Source organism: Salvelinus sp. IW2-2015, linkage group LG26, assembly GCF_002910315.2.
Source record: "Salvelinus sp. IW2-2015 linkage group LG26, ASM291031v2, whole genome shotgun sequence".
NCBI classification, from domain to species: domain Eukaryota; kingdom Metazoa; phylum Chordata; class Actinopteri; order Salmoniformes; family Salmonidae; genus Salvelinus; species Salvelinus sp. IW2-2015.
The window spans coordinates 23,354,957-23,368,063 of NC_036866.1; the positions used below are offsets into that span (position 1 = coordinate 23,354,957).

Below are 13,107 nucleotides of genomic sequence, written 5' to 3' on the forward strand. Positions count from 1 at the left end.
ATCCTTAAAAAAGTGGTTGGGGCTAAAGCTTTAAGAGGGTGTGAATGATCCTGAATGGGTGTAGACAAAGAGCTCTCCAGTAGCTGTACCAAAACATTCAAGGTACATTTTCTCAAAAGTGGGTGATAAGTWTATCAACTTTCCCCATTGTTCCTCAACTGCAGTGTATGATATACCATTTTCTAGCTCTGAGTCTTTACTTTTATCCAATGTAAAAAACACAATTTCCAATTTTGCTACATAGGACTGAATCCAGGTGGCGGGTCACATATCAGGTGAAACATGTTATTGTCCTTACGTGAAAATGGGGTATTAACATGTGAATTCAGAATGTTATAAATGTGAAAATATGGTTTCACACATTAAATTTAAGCTCAACATGTGAAAACAGCTGCCGTATTTCATGCAAAACTGCAAATTTCACAWGTTTTTTTGTTAGGGTATCCAACCTAGTCTCTGTTCCCGTAACCTCTTGCCCAATCCAACATTTCCCAAGGTGTGGTCTTGAGTGTGTGGTCTGCAAAAAGGACTGGTAGTTTCAAAAAGTCTGATCTATTTTGATTTMATTCACATGTCATTTTTTATGGATTTAGAGGGGCTGATATATGAGCTCTGTGTTAATCTGGCCCRCCCACTAACACCAGCACAAAAATGGGGAATGTCACTCCCAGGCCGCAGCTCAAAGGTCAACTGTACACATTCAGTCATCACAGCCTCTTGTAAGAAATTCTTCACAAATCAGCTCCCAATTTCATGGCAAATTTCCACCAAGGAATATATCTGTTTGGAGAATGTAAAGCGAGCCAGTGGGAGGGGGTTCTCCTGGATTAGGCCTGCTCATCAGTTTATCATTCATCAGTCAGCAAGAGTTGTACAGAGGGTAAAGGGGGAGGGAAAATCCATAATTCTCTTCAGCCATACCTTCCTTTGTAGCTGAGGATTAACGGCAGGGCTGAGAGAACCTGATGAGTTTAAAGTATCAGATGAGAGCAGGGTGAAAGTAAGGCAGATCACAACAAAGATACCATTAGAGAATCCCACAAATCACGGGTGCTTATGGAGGGCAAATACAGTTTAAAGACCGTCTGGACTTTCTAACCTCAACATTTTGGTCCAAAGAGGACAGGACAATATTTCCCCTTTGTATGTTTAATCAGTACATTGGTTTCTTCACTTTGCTATCCCTGTTTATAGTACATTTTATGGAAACAGATTTGATCGAAAGAGAGCATGTCTCATATTCCAACGGAGTATCTTCAAGATAATCTATATGACTGAGATAATATTGAGGGCTATTCACCATGTCTTTGTTAGCATTAATGCAGCTGTATATACAACATGTAATTTACAGGAATGTAATACTGTATCATAGCCTGTTAACCTCTTTAAAACCAACAAAGATTCAACTTGGCACACATAGTCATAGGAGAACATTTTCACATGTGTACATGTCATTTAGAATTTGTATTGATTTCCTGAAATGTGCGTAAGCACAGAATATTTCAAATGTCTCTGAATCAAATAAAATTTTATTTGTCACATACACATGGTTAGCAGATGTTAATGCAAGTGTAGCGAAATGCTTCTGCTTCCAGTTCCGACAATGCAGTAATAACCAACAAGTAATCTAACCTAACAATTCCACAACTACTACCTTATACACACAAGTGTAGAGGGATAAAGAATATGTACATAAAGATATATGAATGAGTGATGGTACAGAACGGCATAGGCAAGATGCAGTAGATGGTATAGAGTACAGTATATACATATGAGATAAGTAATGTAGGGTATATAAACATAAAGTGGCATAGTTTAAGTGGCTAGTGATACATGTATTACATAAAGATGGCAAGATGCAGTAGATGATATAGAGTACAGTATATACATATACATATGAGATGAGTAATGTAGGGTATGTAAACATTATATTAAGTGGCATTGTTTAAAGTGGCTAGTGATACATTTTTACATAAATGTCCATCAATTCCCATTATTAAAGTGGCTGGAGTTGAGTCAGTATGTTGGCAGCAGCCACTAAATACTGTTGGAATTCAAGACTTGGAGCCACCCTGGTGTTCTTTACCATGAGTGTTACCTCATCTTTAAAGTGTCAATCAGCAGTTATTACATACATTGTTGGACTTTATATGTACCCATTTATTGTTGAAGAATATAACTTATAAAAGCCTCATGAGGTTAGTTCAACTGTCCAGGGGCAACCCGTCATTCAGGGCAGTCATGTTTTGAGCCCCACCTGTTTTGCATGTTATTTTGGCATTAATCAAATCAAATCAAATGTTATTGGTCACATACACATATTTAACCAATGTTATTGAGGAACAAAATGCTTGTGTTCCCAGCTCCAAAAGTGCAGTAGTAACTAACAATTCACAACAATACACACAAATCTAAAAGTAAAATATTGGAATTAAGAAATATATAAATATYAGGACGAGCAATGTCAGAGTGACATTGACTAAAATACAATAGAATAGCATACATAGACATGGAATACATAGGAAATGAGTAAAGCAGTATGTAAACATTATTAAACTGACCAGCGATTCCATGTCTATTTACATAGTGCAGTAGCCTCTAAGGTGTAGGGTTGAGTAACCGGTTGGAAGCCGGAGAGTGACGGCTATTTAAACTTCTTATGGCTGCAATCCCRTTAACAGGATCGATATGACAACAGCCAGTGAAAGTGCAGGGCGCCAAATTCAAACAACAGAAATCTCATAATTAAATTTCCTCAAACATACATGTAACTTATACCATTTTAAATGTAATCTTGTTGTTAATCCCACCAAAGTGTCCAATTTCAAATCGGCTTTTCAGCGAAAGCACCACAAACGATTATGTTAGGTCACCACCAACACACAGAAAAATTCTGCCATTTTTCCAGCCAAAGAGAGGAGTCACAAAAAGCACAAATAGAGATGAAATTAATCACTAACCTTTGATGATCTTCATCAGATGACACTCATAGGACTTCATGTTACACAATACATATATGTTTTGTTCGATTAAGTTCATAWGTATAGCCAAAAACCTCCGTTTACATTGGCGCCATGTTCAGAAATGCCTCCAAACTATCCGGAGAAATTGCAGAGAGCCACGTCAAATAACAGAAATACTCATCATAAACTTTGATGAAAGATACATGTTTTACATAGAATTAAAGATACACTTGTTCTTAATGCAACCGCTGTGTCAGATTTCAAAAAGCTTTACGGCAGAACACAATATTCAATAATCTGAAAACAGCGTTCAGCCACAAAAGCAAGCCATACAGTTACCCGCCCAAATTGTGCAGTCAACAAAACTCATAAAAAGCATTATTTATCTTCACTTACCTTTGCTGATCTTCGTCGGAATGCACTCCCAGGACTCCCACTTCCACAAGAAATTTTWGTTTTTTTTGGTAATGTCCATAATTTATGTACTAATAGCTATTTTTGTAGCGTGTTTGGTAAACAAATCCAACGTCAGGGAAGCGCGTTCACTAAAACCTGACGAAATGTCCAAAAGTTCCGTAACAGTCCGTAGAAACATGTCAAACGATGTATTAAATCAATCTTTAGAATGTTTTTAACATAAATCTTGAATAACTTTCCAACCGGAGAATTACATTGACTTCAGATGAGCGATGGAACAGAGCTCCCTCTCATGTGAACGCGCATGGTCAAAGAATGGTCAGGTCATGGCAGACCTGACTAATTCCCCTCTCATTCGGCCCCCCTTCACAGTAGAGGCATCAGACAAGGTTCTACAGACTTTTGACATCTAGTGGAAGCCGTAGGAATTGCAAACTCATCCATATCTCGCTATGATTTCAATAGGATCTTGGTTGAAAATCGACCAGCCTCAGAATTTCCACTTCCTGTTTGGATTCTTTCTCAGGTTTTTGCCTGCCATATGAGTGCTGTTATACTCACAGACATAATTCAAACAGTTTTAGAAACTTCAGAGTGTTTTCTATCCAATACTAATAATAATATGCATATATTAGCAACTATGACTGAGGAGCAGGCCATTTACTCTGGGCACCTCTGTGCACCTTTCATCCAAGCTACTCAATACTGCCCCTGCAGCCATAAGAAGTTATTAACAGTCTGATTGCCWTGAGATAGAAGCTGTTTTTCAGTCTCTCGGTCCCAGCTTTGAYGCACCTGTACTGACCTCGCCTTCTGGATGATAACGGTGTGAACAGGCCATGACTCGGGTGGTTGATGTCCTTGATGATCTTTTTGGCCTTTTTGTGACATCGGGTGCTGTAGGTGTCCTGGAGGGCAGGCAGTGTGCCCCCGGTGATGCATTGGGCAGAACACACCAACCTCTGGAGAGCCCTGCAGTTGCAGGCGGTGCAGTTGCCATACCAGGCGGTGATACAGCCCGACATGATGCTCTCAATTGTGCATATCTAAAAGTTTGTGAGGGTTTTAGGGGCCAAGACTAATTTCTTYGCTGTTGTGCCTTCTTCACCACACTGGCTAGGTGGGTGGAACATTTCAGATTGTCAGTGCTGTGTACGCCAAGGAACCTTCTCCACTGCGGTCCCGTCGATGTGGATAGGGGCTTGCTCCCTCTGCTGTTTCCTGAAGTCCACGATCAGCTCCTTCGTTTTGTTGACGTTGAGGGAGAGGTTATTTTCTTGGCACAACTCTGCCAGGGCCCTCACCTCCTTCCTGTATGATCTCTTCATTATTGGCAATCAGGCCTGCTACTGTTGTGTCGTCTGCAAACTTGATGATTGAGTTGGAGGCGTGCATGGCCACACAGTCATGGGTAAACAGGGAGTACAGGAGGGGGCTGAGAACGTAGCCTTGTGGGGCCCCTGTGTTGAGGATCAGCAAAGTGGAGGTGCTGTTTTCTACCTTCACCACCTGGGGGCGGGATGTCAGGAAGTCCAGGACCCAGTTGCAGAGGGTGGGGTTCAGATCCACAGCCCCTAGCTTAATAATGAGCTTGGAGGGTACTATGGTGTTGAAGGCTGAGCTATAGTCAATGAACACCATTCTTAAATAGGTATTCCTCTTGTCCAGATGGGATAGGGCACTGTGCAGTACAACGGCGATTGCATTGTCTGTGGATCTATTGCAGCGGTATGCAAATTGAAGTGGGGCTAGGGTGTCAGTAAGGTAGGGGTGATATGATCCTTAACTAGCCTCTCAAAGAAGTTCATGATGACGAAAGTGAGTGCTACGGGGCGATAGTCATTTAGTTTAATTACCTTTGCTTTCTTGGGTACAGGAACGATGGTGGACATCTTGAAGCAAGTAGGGACAGCAGAAAGGGAGAGGGAGAGATTGAATGTGTCCATAAACACTCCAGCCAGCTGTTCTGCGCATGCTCTGAGGATGCGGCTAGGGATGCCGTCTGAGCCGGCAGCCTTGCGAGGGGTAACACGCTTAAATGTCTTACTCAAATCGGCCACGGAGAACGAGAGCCCAGGGTCCTTGGGAGCGGGCTGCGTCGGTAGCAATGTGTTATCCTCAAAGCGGATGAAGAAGGTGTTTAGCTTGTCCGCAAGCAAGACGTCGGTGTACGCGACGTGCCTGGTTTTCCCTGTGTAATCCGTGATTGTCTGTAGGCCTTGCCACATACGTCTCGTGTCTGAGCCATTGAACTGCGACTCCATTTTGTCTCTGTACTGAAATTTGGCCTGTTTGATTGGCTTACGGAGGGAATAACTACACTGTTTGTATTCAACCATATTCTCAGTCTTCTTGCCATGGTTAAATGTGGTGGTTCGCGCTTTCAGTTTTGCACAAATATTGCCATCTATCCATGGTTTTTGGTTTGGGTAGGTTTTAGTGGTCACAGTGGGAACAACATCAACTATACACTTCCTGATGAATTCAGTCACCGTGTCCGTGTATACATCAATGTTATTCTCAGAGGCTACCCGGGAACATATCCCAGTCCGGGTGATCAAAACAATCTTGAAGCATAGATTCCGATTGGTCAGACATTTACATTTACATTTAAGTCATTTAGCAGACGCTCTTATCCAGAGCGACTTACAAATTGAGACCAGCGTTGAATAGACCTTAGCACAGGTACTTCCTGTATGAGTTTCTGCCGATAGGAAGAGAGGAGCAAATGGAGTCGTGATCTGATTTGCCAAAGGGAGGGCGGGGGAGGGCTTTGTAGCCATCCCGGAAGGGGGAGTAACAATGGTTGAATGTTTTTGCAGTGCGAGTACTACAAGCAATGTGTTGATAGAACTTTGGTAGCTTTTCCCTCAAATTTACTTACTTAAAATCCTTAGCTACCATAAATGTGGCCTCGGGATATTTGGTTTCCAGTGTAGTTCCTTGACGGCTGTCGTGGTATCGGATTGAGGGGGAGTATACATGGCTGTGACTATAACCAAAGTGAATTCTCTTGGTCGGCATTTGATTGTGAGGTATTCTAGGTCAGTTGAACAAAAGGACTTGAGTTTCTGTACGTTATCACAATCACACCATGAGTAGTTAATCATGAAACATACACCACCACCTTTCTTCTTCACAGAGAGTTCTTTATTCCTGTCTGCTCGATGTACTGAGAGCGATGTACTGAGAATCCAGCTGGCTGTAGGGACGGGGACATTATATCCGGAGAGAGCCATGATTCTGTTAAACAGAGTATGTTACAGTCCCCGATGCCTCTCTGTAAGGAGATCCTCACCCTGAGCTTGTCTACTTTATTGTCCAGAGACTGAACATTACCGAGTCATATACGGAAGCGTTGGATTGTGTGCACGCCTCCTGAGTTGGATGAGAGATCCACTCCAAATACCTTTTCTCTGCCGGCAGCATCTTGGAGCAGCCTCTAGGATAAGTTGAATTGCCCTGAGGGGTACGAACAAAAGATTAAATTCGGGAAAGTCGTATTCTTGGTCATAATGCTGGTGTGTTACCGCCGCTCTGATACCCAAAAGTTATTTCTGGCTGTATGTAATAATAACACAAAAAATGTTTTGTGCTAATAATGTAAGGAATAACATACAAAATACAAAGTTGCTTAGGAGCTAGAAGCAGAGCTGCCATGTCTGTCAGAGCCATCTGTGTCGGCGCCATACGTGTCACATATCGGTTTGCAAACAATATAAACAAAAAAAGTATTATTTAATTAATRAAGCCGCATTCAAACATGGTCTCTTTTTTGCTTTCTTGAGATAGCCAGCTCCAAAATGCAGGTGTTTTAGCCTAGCTGAGTGCTTTCTGTGATGGTGGGGCAGCAAGTGGAAAATACGCAGCATAGGAGTTGGTAATATTCACTAGTTGCGTCGTGATTGGTTCAGTCTTCTGTCGCTCATGGGGACACTGTGTCACTGCAAAATCAACAGGTAGAGCTAAAAAATTCAAGCCTCTTGGGTGTTGCCATAGATTTACATTAGAAGTGCCCATCCAAGAAGGCTCAAGGTCATTGGCCACAGATACAATTTTGTCAAATCACATTATATCTACCGTAGCTTTGATTGGACTGATCATGTCAACATCTTACTTACAAAATCTTAGCTAGCAAGCTAGACAAGCAGTCATCATCATGAATCAAGTCGACAATCTACTATCAAATCCTTGTCATATGAAGATAAATTATACATAAAACTTAGCGGTGCTCATTGGCCATTGAACATAAACTTTACACAACAAGTTGGAAATCGCAAATTCAACAATGAGTGGTTTGAAGGAATCAGTGGCTAACTGCAAGTGTTGTAAAGCAATTACTAGCCTGCTATTCAGTGGAGTGTGCGTGGTCCAAGTCTGGGTTTAAAGGTCTCTTTTCCAGGCTTAAAACGATAAACGTTCACATACAACACCATGGTCCAGAAAAGGTTGAATACATTGGCCATGCTGTCTATCCAGCATGACTTCTGCCGCGTTCAAAACAACTGGAAACTTGGAATTGAGAAATCTCAGACTTCAGAGAGTTCAAGATAACTGGGAACTCGGAAAAAAACAAGCTTCGACTGGTATAATATATTTTGAACGGTCATCCAACTCGGAATTCCAAATCGGGAACTCAGGCCTCTGTCTAGACCGCCGACCTGAAGATCACTGACATCATGATTCGGCCTTGTTTTTTTCAGAGTTCCCTTGTCTTGAAAGTACCATAAATCCAGAGAATGCCAGATTTTGATGGCAAAGTTTGATGACAAAATATTCCCACAAGATGGACYGCCGCGTCACCTTCCTGTTCAAGTGAGCACAGAACAACAGGGTGAGTCCAAAAATGTATTGTATGCTGCTGCATAATGATGTAATATGCCAGGGAGATATGCATACTGTAACTAAGAAAGTAATACTAACTGTATATTTTGTAATAAGCTATTAGTAGCCCATGAGCCTCACCCTAATAATTTGGTCCCTGTCCCCCTTTTAACCCTTTCCCCCTCTTACTGTTCTGACTTGGTGGTGCACATGTAGCCTATAGCCTGTTTTAGAGAAATGTAATCATCAAATATAGTAAGAGCTTTCATTGTCTGGTTATCTGCCCCCTTTATTTATCCTTTGGTTCTGACTTGTACAGGGARAATACTTTAAGAACGGCCCATGTTCTGAATTCTGCCGCTGTACATTTCAAAAGTGCTGAACAAGTAGTTATATTGACTATGCCGTCCTAGCTCGCTCATTAATGTCTTAACCCTCCCGTGGTCCTCGCGGTCAGAGTGACCCAGGCCCTGTGTTTAGATGGTTCCCCCTCTGGGGCAGCGTGACCCAGGCAGCCACTAGCGAGGTGTATGTTATTGTGTGTACTGTGTGAGTTGGGGGCTCCCCCTCTGCGTTCTGCCGAAGGCGAGGCCGAAGGCGAGAACGAAGGCGAGGACGAATGTGAGGACGAGAACGCCTCGGCCGGAGGCCAAAGGGAGAYGCCATTGCTGTCGAAAAATGGCAAAATCAAATGGTTCCTCCGTGGCCTATGGCCGCCGGGCCGGACGAGACTCAGGGCCCCACGGCCTATGCCGTGAGTCACGCCCACGACATCAAGTCCACCTACCGCCTGTCCGTCACACCGGAGATAGAAAGGATAATTCTGGACATGACGAATCTGCACGGGGCGAGAAAATACGGCTACGGCTAGCGAGCCATGGACGCCACCGACCTGCGTGCCTACGTAGGGTTGCTGATCCTAGCGGGCGTCTACAGGTCCCGAGGCGAGGCCGCGGCCAGCCTGTGGGACACGGAGAGCAGCAGGACCGTGTTCCGAGCCACCATGCCGCTCAAGGTCTTTCACAGGTACTCGAGGCTGCTGCGATTCGACGATCGCCAGTCGAGACCCGCGAGGCTCGGCACGGACAAACTCGCAGCCACACGAGAGGTCTGGGACCATTGGGAGGCGCGCCTGCCGGCCCTCTACAACCCGGGGCCTGACGTGACGGTGGACGAGCAACTGGTCCCGTTCAGAGGTACTGTGCGTGTGTGCGTAGATTGAGCTAGTATATGTATAACATAGCACTCATTGGCCCCCATGAGCCGGTAATGACGGCAATCTATTTTCCCCTTGCCAAAGGCAAGTGGGTGGCCTGCGACGCCAAGTCTAGCTACGCTTRGAAGATGCAAGTGTACACCGGTAAGGCGGCCAGCGGAGGCCCTGAGAAGAACCAGGGGATGCGCGTCGTCCTCGATCTGACAACGGGACTGAGCGGTCGCAATGTCACATGTGACAATTTCTTCACCTCCTACGAACTGGGACAGCGGCTCCTCGAGAGGAACCTCACCATGGTGGGCACGGTGAGAAAGAACAAGGCCGAGCTCCCACCGGCGCTGCTCGAGTCAAAGGGCAGACAGGTCCTGTCCTCCAGGTTTACCTTCACGCCCACCGCCACTCTAGTGTCCTACCTGGCAAAGAAAAATAAGAACGTGCTACTTCTGAGCACCCTGCACACGCAGGCCCAAGTCAGCGATCGTCGCGACAGGAAGCGCGGCACCTACAGCTGCAGATGGATAACTGCCCGCTGGCCCCTGGTCGTCTTCCACAACATCCTCGACGTGTCCTCCTATAACGCCTTTGTCATATGGCGAGAGATCAAGCCTGACTGGATGCCTCGCAAGCGGAACAAGAGGAGGGTGTTCCTGGAGCAGCTGGGAAAGGCACTTGTGAAGCCGCTGATCCAAAGAAGACAGCATCTCCCGCCGCACCGAAGCGGCGTCAGCACTTGTCAAAGTCCTACAGAATGCTACCGCGGCTCGTGATCAACAGCACGAGGAGCCAGCAGCTGCCCCGCTCGCTGCCCCGGTCACCGGGGCAAGTAAGAGGAAGAGGTGTCAGCTCTGCCCACCGAAGAAGGACTCCAAGACACACACGGTGTGCTGCAGGTGTAAGAAATACATCTGTTCACACGCATACGCAGGCTGTTCACACGCATACTGTCACACTTGCGCCCATTGGGCCTTTAGCCAACACGGGACAGGGTGACCAGAATCAATACGAGGACGACAGGAGGGTTAATTGAAATCTCAGATTGCCTCTTATCCACTCGTCGTTCCCTTATGCCTTGGTTTGTACATCTCAATTGTCAGTAGAAACCACATTTGTTTAAGCAAGTCAGCCATATCAGCTGTGTTTTTTATAAGGGCAGTAAATGAGGCTGAAGGAACTGTTTTGCTGCCAGACAAGGCTCCGCTGATGGCCAGGTGTAGTGGTGGTAAGGATTCACTCCATCGTGCTGAAAAGAAAGCTCTGCTGTTGGGACAGCTTTATGTAGGCCCTAACAGTTTGTGGGCACCATTTGTTCCCGTTATAGTGCAATGAATGTTTTCCTGGCATGCATAAAAACTAATGTTTTTTAGTTTGCCCCACTAAGATTTACATGCTAAAATCACCACTGCAACTGTTGTACCCAATCAGACCCCAAAATAAAATACACAAAATATAGGCTTGTTATCATGGATGGTCAGTCCTTACATTCATAGCTCTGTTTATGAATTTGAKAGTATTTAMATTTCTCCATCCCCATCCCTCAGCTTCTTACCGAAACGGGTCAGGATAACGCTTTGTTATTGTTTCTATTGCTGATTACCCTTTTAAGTAAAGCCAGATAATAACAGAGGATCATTGAAGCGGAAAACCTTGTTAGGCCAATTAATCAGTTCCTCTGGTTTCTTCTTTCCATCCATTACAGATTTACAGGCCCAAAAAGAGGGGAAGTGGCAGAATAAACGGGAACAGGAAGGTAAATCGTCTCAGCTGGGAGATGTCAGGCAGTTTACTTTACAGCCTGCATCTAACACACTGCCATGAAAGTTTCAGAACTTTTGTGAAACATCACAGCACAGTTGAAAAATGTTTGGCAAATAGAAATCCAATATGGATGGTGTTAAGAGATACAGTATCGCTTAGCACCATTCATATTGGATTTCTATTTGCCATATATTTTTCAACCGCAGAATAATAGTGAAGACATAAAAACTATGAAATAACACATATGGAATCATGTAGTAACCAGAAAAGTGTTAAAGAAATCAAAATATATTTTATATTTGAGATTATTCAAATAGCCACCCTTTGCCTTCATGACAGCTTTGCACACTCTTGGCATTCTCTCAACCAGCTTCATGAGGTAGTCTCCTGGAATACAGTTCAATTAACAGGTGTGCCTTGTTAAAAGTTAATTTGTGGAATTTCTTTCCTTCTTAATGTGTTTGAGCCAATCAGTAGTATTGTGAGAAGGTAAGGGGATATACAGAAGATAGTCCTATCTGGTAAAAGACCAAGTCCATATTACAACAAGAATAGCTCAAATAAGCAAAGACCAATTACAGTCCATCATTAATTGAAGACATGAAGGTCAGTCAATACGGAATATGTTATGAACTTTGAAACTTTCAAGTGCAGTCGCAAAAACCATCAAGCACTATGATGTAACTGGCTCTCAGGAAAGGAAGACCCAGAGTTACCTCTGCTGCAGAGGATAAGTTCATTAGAGTTACCRGCGTCAGTAATTGCAGTACAAATAAATGCTTCACAGAGTAACAGACACATCTCAACATCAACTGTTCAGAGGAGATTGTGTGAATCAGACCTTCGTGGTCGAATTGCCACAACTAAAGGACACCAATAATAAGAAGAGACTTGCTTGGGCCAAGAAACACGAGCAATGGACATTAGACCATTGGAAATTGGAGATTTTTGGTTCCAACCACCGTGTTTTTGTGAGATGCAGTGTGAGTGAAGGGATGATCTCTGCATGTGTATTTCCCACCGTGAAGCATGGAAGAGGTGTTATGGTGTGGGGGTGCTTTGCTGGTGACAATGTCTGTGATTTATTTACAATGCAAGGCACACTTAACCAGCATGGCTACCACAGCCTTCTGCAGCAATACGCCATCCCATCTGGTTTGGGATTTGTGGGACTATCATTTGTTTTTCAAAACAGGACAGTGACCCAACACACCTTCAGGCTGTGCAAGGGCTATTTGACCAAGAAGGAGAGTGATAGAGTGCTGCATCCATTGACCTGGCCTCCACAACCCCCCTGACCTCAGCCAAATTGAGATGGTTTGGCATGAGTCGGACTTCAGAGTGAAAGAAAAGCAGCCAACAAGTGCTCAGCATGTGGGAACTCCTTCAAGACTGTTGGAAAAGCATTCCAGGTGAAGCTGGTTGAGAGAATGCCAAGAGGGTGCAAAGCTGTCATCAAGGCAAAGGGTGGCTATTTGAATAATCTCAAATATAAAATCTATTTTGATTTGTTTAATMTTTTTTTGGTTATTTCATAGTATTGATGTCTTCACTATTATTCTAAAATGTAGGAAATAGTAAAAATAATKAAAAACCCWTGAATGAGTAAACACACCACTTTCGGAAATGCAGGTTGAATTCACTCTAGGTTAAGTTTCTCCATGTTAACCCTTTACACTCATGGGAATTGGCCTATATGGATTATATTGAAACGTTTTTTTCTTACAGAATAAATGTAGAAAGCATATTTATAACCATGGTAGCAATCGAACGGGAACAGTTAGGACATTATGGGAAAGCAGTTCACCTGACACAAGACTGAATCAAAACATCACACTTGATTTTATGTGCATTTTACATTTACTGTACTTTTAGCCTCATTTGTTGATAACTAAATCAAAAAATATTCTGGATACATTCAGTAACTCGATA

The 13,107-nt window shown here is 43.7% G+C and overlaps 1 protein-coding gene and 1 pseudogene across 1 annotated transcript in view; both read left to right on the forward strand.

Moving 5' to 3' along the window:
• mctp2a (multiple C2 domains, transmembrane 2a) overlaps positions 1-13,107 on the forward strand; it is a 919,923-nt gene that overhangs the window by 889,440 nt on the left and 17,376 nt on the right. The gene's annotated exons all lie outside the window — the stretch shown is intronic.
• LOC111952744 (piggyBac transposable element-derived protein 4-like) lies at positions 8,914-10,410 on the forward strand (annotated as a pseudogene).